We start from the raw sequence: 7413 nt of genomic DNA, 5'->3' as shown, positions 1-7413 counted from the left end.
CGCGTGCGCGGGGGGAGCCAACGCAGGGCCCCGTTCCGCGATCGAAACGACGACGTCGAGAGACTCGGCGGCGAGTCGGGTCGACGCGGCAGAGTGCAGCGCGTGATGATGCAACGAGTCGAGTACGAGGCCGGAGAGGGCGTTACGGTGGGAGGAGAGGTCGGAGAGGAGTTTGAGCGTGTGGTGAAGAAAGTTTGGGTCACGATTGAGTTCGAGAGAGCGAGTTAGGGTTTCGAAGAGGGAAGAGATTATGGAGTCGGGGGTTGAGGGGTTGATGATCAAGGCTCTAATTCGAGTTAGGGATTGGGCAGAGAGAGGTTCTTCGCTGAAATTATTTGGGAGCTCTGCTCTTCCTCCATTGGGCAGAGGGAAGAGATTGTGGAGTCGGGGGTCGCTTTTGTCGTACGCGTTAAGAGCTCCGGAGGTCAGATAAGTTCCTGACGTCGAGAATGAAAGAGTTGTTTGGTTGGGGGATTCGTACCACGATTCGAATCATAGTTCGTGATTTGTTACAGTATTTTTCTCATAAAAAATACACATAAATTAAAAATAGTTTTAATCTCATGATTCTAATTCATAAACCAAACGTCTCCTAACAGTTTGGGAGATATATCGGAGCGCTCGCTGAGCTAAGGTGTTAAAGTCGATAAGTCCACAAAACTTTTGAAGCCTCTGTGTCGAGGAATTAAGGGTCTGTTCTTTTAGAGTGTGATTTGAGTGTAATTTTTGAGTTAAATTTGAGTTATAACTTGAGTTGAAGTTGTAACTTGAGTTTGTATTTAGTTGTATACATTTGAGTTATGGTTTGAGATAAGAATCTTTTTTTGAGTTTGTGTTTGAGTGAGTTAAAACTTAAATTTGTATTTAGATAGTATTTTAATAAAAACTCAATGGTGATGAAAAATTTTAATAAGGTATATAGGTGTGGTTTTATTCGTCTTTTCATTGTTAACACATAGAAGAAAATCATCTCAATCAGGATTAAAACGAAAAGTTATAGCATTTTTAAGAATAAAAAAAATAATGTTCATTAATTTGAGTTTGAGTTTCTGAACTCGAGTTGAATGGGACACTTGAACTCGAGTTTTAATCCCAAACTCGAGTTTAAACTTAAAAGAACATGAACTTTAATAAAGTTGGAACTCGAGTTGCATTTTTTGAGTTTTTTTGGCAGCTGAACACACCCTAAAAATTAGATCAAACTGCGAGATTAAATTAAGATCACATTGCGCCAAATTAAGACCAAATAAGTCTGATCAAATATTTAAATTCAAATAAAAGATTAGTTATTGACCTCTAGAGATAATTTCTCTGATTTGAATATTTAGATATAGAAATATGGTTGTAAAATCTCAAAAAAAAGGGATAAATGGATTATCATCGGGAAATTAGAGATAACAATCTCTAGATTGAGAAGAACCTATAAATAAAGGTTGAATTCCTCATTTAAGGAGACGCACTATTTTACTACTCAAAGAGATATTGTAATTCTTAGAGATAGTGCATCCACAAGTGGACATAGGCAAAGAGTTTATGTCAAACTACTATAAACTTCTGTGTTTTTTTTTTACTTTTTTGTGATTATTTTCTTGATCAATTCGTGAGTTGTTCGCGAGTGTTCCCGAAGAGGTTTAATCTTGAGTTGACTAATTTTCACCATCGACAATAAACTTGGAAAACTTGCTTGAATTTGCAGAGTCACCTAGAGCAGGGAATTGAGAAGAAAGTAACGGTCGACCGACGGTCATTTTTTTATATTATGAGAAAGGGATTAATTTTGAATTTAATCCCCGAAAAATAGGGGTTGTTTCACTTTAGCCTCTATAATTTGTAATGGTACAAAAGCAACTCTGGAGTTAAGCTTATCACAACTTGTAATTCTAATATTTTTATCAATGAAACGTCAATTTGTTAATAGTTCTAAACATTTGTGGGTATAATCAGCTGGAAGTGTGAATACGATAATGTTTAGCATTAAAGGGGTGATTGTGACAGTTGATGATGCCCTGAGGTAAAAGAGTCAAGACATGATAAGTTATATCATCTCGTACTGTCTGATAAATGTTTTGTAATGGTTTATAATAATGTATTTTAGGGCAAAATCAAAACAAAACTATATCAGCTTAAATTTAAAATGGAAAATATCATATTAAGTGGGTGGGCGAGATCACTGTTAAATGTTGAGGAAGGAACAAAACTCAAATTTTCAAATTATAAATGTACTAAAAAAAAACCCAAAGGATCATTGTTCACATATTCACGTATCACTATTCATTATACAGTAATCCCATTTTTTTCGAGTTTGCCCTTTGCTTTTTTTCTTTTTTTCTAAGCGCAGGCAGTTTTGTCTTTTTGGCGCGTTCTTTTTCCAAGTTTGCCCTTTCCATTTCTTCTTTAGGGTTGTTCTTTTGCATTTTTTAGTTAGGGTAACTTGAGTAATGATATAGAGTTGAGTTTGAGTTATAACTTGAGTTAAAATTGTAACTTGAGTTTTTGTTTGGATGTGCACATTTGAGTTATGATTTGAATTGAGAATCTTTTTGAGTTTGTATTTGGGTGGGTCAAAACTTAAATTTGTTTTTAGATAGTATTTTAATAAAAACTCAATGGTGATAAAAAATTTTAATAGGGTATATGGGTGGGATTTTATTCATCTTTTCGTGGTGAATGCATAGGAAAAAAATCATCTCAATCAGAATTAACACGAAAAAGTTATGGCATTTTTAAGAATAGAAAAAATATTGTTCATTAACTTGAGTTCGAGTTTATGAACTCGAGTTGAAGAGAAAACTTGAACTCGAGTTTAGCCCCATACTTGAGTTCAAACTCAAATTTTACAAAAGAACATAAACTTGAATAAAGTTGTAACGCAAGTTCAAACTTTTTCTGAATTTCGTTTCAAAAGAAAAACCCTTTCGTTTCTTTTCCTGTGCGTGGGTGAGAATCACTGTTCATCCACACCCATTATTGGTTTCCGAATCGAATTCGGATGCGGAAGCGTGGGGATAGCGGATCAAGTATAACAAAAATTTTCATAAAACTTTTGAGATACTCTATAGATTATATTAATTTATGCACGAATAAATTAATCACATTAATTCATTTATTAAGAACTCAATTACGAACAATACCTCATGGCCGATTAGGATGATAACTTGAGTTCTTTGACCTTGAACAATCCTTGTTCTAAAGCCTTGTCTTTAGAAAATTAATGTTTTCCACGTCAATTCCTAGAATCTACGAAGACGTATGTGTGGGCATACCTAGACAAAACGAGTTAGAATAAACACTCGACTTTCTACAAACACCAACGCATGCACGATATGGAATTTTTTTGGAGAAAAAATATTTTTCCTCTCACTCTATTGAGAATTTCGGCCACACTCTAAAATAATAGGTCATAAAATTGTGTCTCACAATTTTCTATCATTATCTTATTTATAGAGTATAAGTTAAACTCCTAGAATGAATCTAATTTTTATCTCCAAGATAAAGCTTGTTAATTATCTCCTATTTAAATTTGGAATAAAATCTCCTCTTCCTTATCCTTAATGTGGCCAGCCAAGCATTGGGATTCTCATCCCTGTGTGGCACCAATTACAGATAGGAAAAGAAGAGAAAATCATCCTTTATCTTACAGCCCAATCTTGATTCAAATTCAAATTCCAATTTAAGTCAAACTTAAATTAATTTGAATTCTAAATTGAACAACTTATCAAATAAGTTTAAATGGATAAATCTAGATGTGTTCAAATTCAAATTTAAATTATCTCATTATTTAAATAATAATAATTAATTCTCAATAAATTATTTCTGAGTGTTTAATTTTAGAATTTTATAATTTTAAAATTTTCATTTTGCCCTTTGTGTCTGGTAGAATTACAAGGACAACGCGGGGACTAATGGACCTATAATCTCGAGCTCTAATAAAATTAATTATTAATTAAACACTTTAATTAATTGATTCTATTAATTCCAATAATTACTCCACTATAAACTTGGAATTGCACTCTCAAAATTATAGACATTAATTACTTCTAAACTGTGTAGTGTCCATTTGATATAGTCACTGCATATAGATCAATCCTCCATAAATAATTCATAATTAGAGGTAGGTAGAATCCGTTAACATCTCTAATTATATCTTCATCCTTGAGTACCATTGATTCTCTAATGGATAGTGATTCATAAAACACATTCATAAACCAGAGCGCTCTTACTAATCCAAGTACCGAATCAACACTCAAGATAATTATTTATATGCTTCTTTATTAAGAACGAACGGATTCCATCTCGTATAATAACATTTCTGGCTACCTACTTCATCATGTCTCCAAAATACAAGGAATGTGATTTAGGGTCTCAGAATCCGTACCAAGTAAATCAAAAGACACAAATCCATAAATAGGAGTTTGTTAAGAACTCAGGATTAAGATCATTCTATATATGACCATTGGTAGACTCAATTAAAATTTCTATACTCAGCAGAAATTATTAGGAATTCATATTGTGTATATATCCCTGTTCCATATAATTTCATTATGCGTAATACACTCATTCAATATCTCACTATATTAACAGTACGGATAACACCATTTCATTTTAAATGGGAATGACTTTATTAATAATGTTTTAATTAAAGATTCCAAACTTTAATTAAATTCATTATGAACATCTCTTTTTTATTATTATCCTTAAATATTATCCTCTCGCATATAACACTTATATACAATGTTTAGGGTCACATAAATAATCATGAATTTTTCATTGATATTTATAAAATATTCATAAATATATACACATAAAATGATGAATAATCTCTTTTATTAAATAATCACATCTCATTTCCAACACCCATTTCGTTGTAGTTTGCACAGTGGCATACCAATTTTGCCCTTCTTTCTCTCTTCTTTCTTCCTTCCGTGCAGGGGCTACTTAGTCTGTCTATTTACCGAATTAATTTCTTCTCCTCTTCCAGATCATTTATGCATCTTCTTCCTTCTAATTTTGTTGCTACTTTTGCTCCCTTGCCTCTTTTTCTCCCTCTTTTATTATCTTTCTTCATGTTTTCTGCATTAATTCTCTCTTTGTATTTGAGTCTTCTTCTCTTCTACACTTTCTCTCTCTCTCTCTCTTTAGTTTATTTGCAACATTAATTTCTTTTTCTTGTTCTTCCTCTGTTCTATAACTTCCTCAAGAAGAATCTTTTGTTTCTGGAATGGAGCTCTTTTTTTATATAATTTTGTTATGTGACATCGGTTGTTCAAGATGTAGAATTTTTTTTTATTTAGGGTTTCGTTTTGAAAAAAATTTGTTTTCTTTGTTTTGTTGCTTCGTAGATGTTCAGTAGGATTTTTTTTTCTAATTTTGTTATTCTTTTTTTTCTGATGTAAGTTTGGGTTTTCCCTTTGTCTCATTTGTTTCCTTTTTTTTTCTTTACATGTTTTGTTCTTCCTTTCATCATTGTTTTTCCTTCTTTTTTTCCGTCAATTTGTTTTTAAATTTAGGATTCCCTTTTAAAAAGTTTTTGGTTTTTGATTTGGTTCTATTATTTTGTTCTTTTGTAGATGTTCCAGATTAACCCATTTTTTTCTTCCACTTTATTTTTATTTCCTTTTTTCCTTTTGAGTTTTTTCTCTTATTTTTTCCCAGATTAATCTTATTTTTTTTTTGTTCTTTTGATTTTGTTTTTATTTCTTCCTTTCTTTTTAATTTCTTTTTGAGTTTTTTTATTTTCTTTTTTATTTCCTACTTCTCTTATTTTTTTATTATTTTGTCCTATTCTAAATACTTTTTTCCACATTTTTTCTTCTGTGTCTTCCTTTTTTTTCTTTTTTATTTTCCATTTTTTCTTTATTATTATTTTTTTATTGGAGGAGTTTTCTGTAAAAAAAATGTATTTTTCCTGTAATCTTATCGTGTTGTATATTTGTGTAGTATCGCGTCATTTTTATTTTCTCCGTAATCTTATCGCGTTACTTGATTTTGTGTCTCTTTACTATGGGTAATGCATTTTGGTGGTTTACTTGCTCTGTTACACCTGTTGTTAATTAATGATTAATTTGGTTGATTTTTGTTTCTTGGTTCTCTCTCAGATAACGACCATAAATTTTTTCTTACTGTATATAAGTTGCGTTCTTTTTTGTTGGTTTTGTGTCTCCTTACTATTGGTAATGCTTTGCGGTGGTCTACTTCCTTTGTTACACCTGTTGTTAGTTAATGATTAATTTGGTTGATTTTTGTTTCTTGGTTCTGCTCTCGGATAACCACCATAAACTTTTTGTTTGTATATAAGTTGCGTTATTTTTCGTTCATACACTTCTCTGCATTCTCTTTGCTTTTCTTCTTTTACTGTTATAATACATATCTCGCCATATTTTCCATTTCGATGTTCCTTTTCGTTCATACACTTCTCTGCATCTATCATTCTTCTTTAAATAAGATCAGTATTTGTTCATTCTTAAATCTGTTATTTAACTGTTAAATATATGTTGGGTTTATTACTGTTTTTTCTCATGTTCTATGAAGGGTTCTTTCTGCTAATATATTTTTTTCTTCCTCTTTAATAATATTGGAGGTTTTGTTGTTGTGTTGTTTTATCTGTATCCACTGTCTTTTTTCGAGGTATGCACTTCTCTAGCATGGAAAGTGGAGTACCTAGCAGTTCTGACTTGGTACGCGGTGAGCCTTAACTGCGCGTCCGTGCGCCTTTCCTCCAAAAGGTCGAGCTCCAAGCCCATTCGTTCGGTGTTCCTACCTTCTTCATGTTGGAAAATTAATGGCATCGAGTGCGCAGCGGAATTTAAAAAATTTTAATCAACGTCAAAGCCAAACAAGAACATGTTCATGATGCTATATAACATAAATACTAAAGATCTAAAACATACCTTTTGAGATTTCAGGAAACTGCACGTCTGACAGATCTAAGCGTTCCATACAGCAACCGGAAGAGCCTCAACCGACTGGTCTTCTTTGCTATTCTCGTTTCCACAATCGGTGTGCGGGTGGGCACACGTCGTTTAATCTCCTCTAGGTATTCTTGATCTCCTTCCAATCACCAAAGAAAAAATTGTTCTTGAGAATTAAAAAATTTTTCCTCTCAGGAATCTTTTATCAATAGCCTCCAAAAAATCTCTCAAGTGATCTAATGAGTAATGTGACTTAATAGGCTATTTATAGTGTTTAGGAAGTCATACTTTTGTAACAATTAGGTTTCCCAAAGTTCTAATCGCATTCAGAGTCGATTTTGCCATGTCATCATGCATTTTACGTTACAACCGGTCGACCGGTGACAGAGACGTTATAACTCACCGGTCAACCTGTCTTCACTAACCGGTCGACCGGACCGGTCGACCTGTGACCAGTCTACCCAACCGGTCGACCTGTCTGCACTGACGAAAGTTGTTTTTCTTA

Source organism: Morus notabilis, unplaced genomic scaffold (assembly GCF_000414095.1).
Source record: "Morus notabilis unplaced genomic scaffold, ASM41409v2 Scaffold382, whole genome shotgun sequence".
Lineage (NCBI taxonomy): Eukaryota > Viridiplantae > Streptophyta > Magnoliopsida > Rosales > Moraceae > Morus > Morus notabilis.
The sequence above is the reverse complement of the archived record's forward strand: the minus strand, read 5'-3'. Positions refer to the sequence as shown.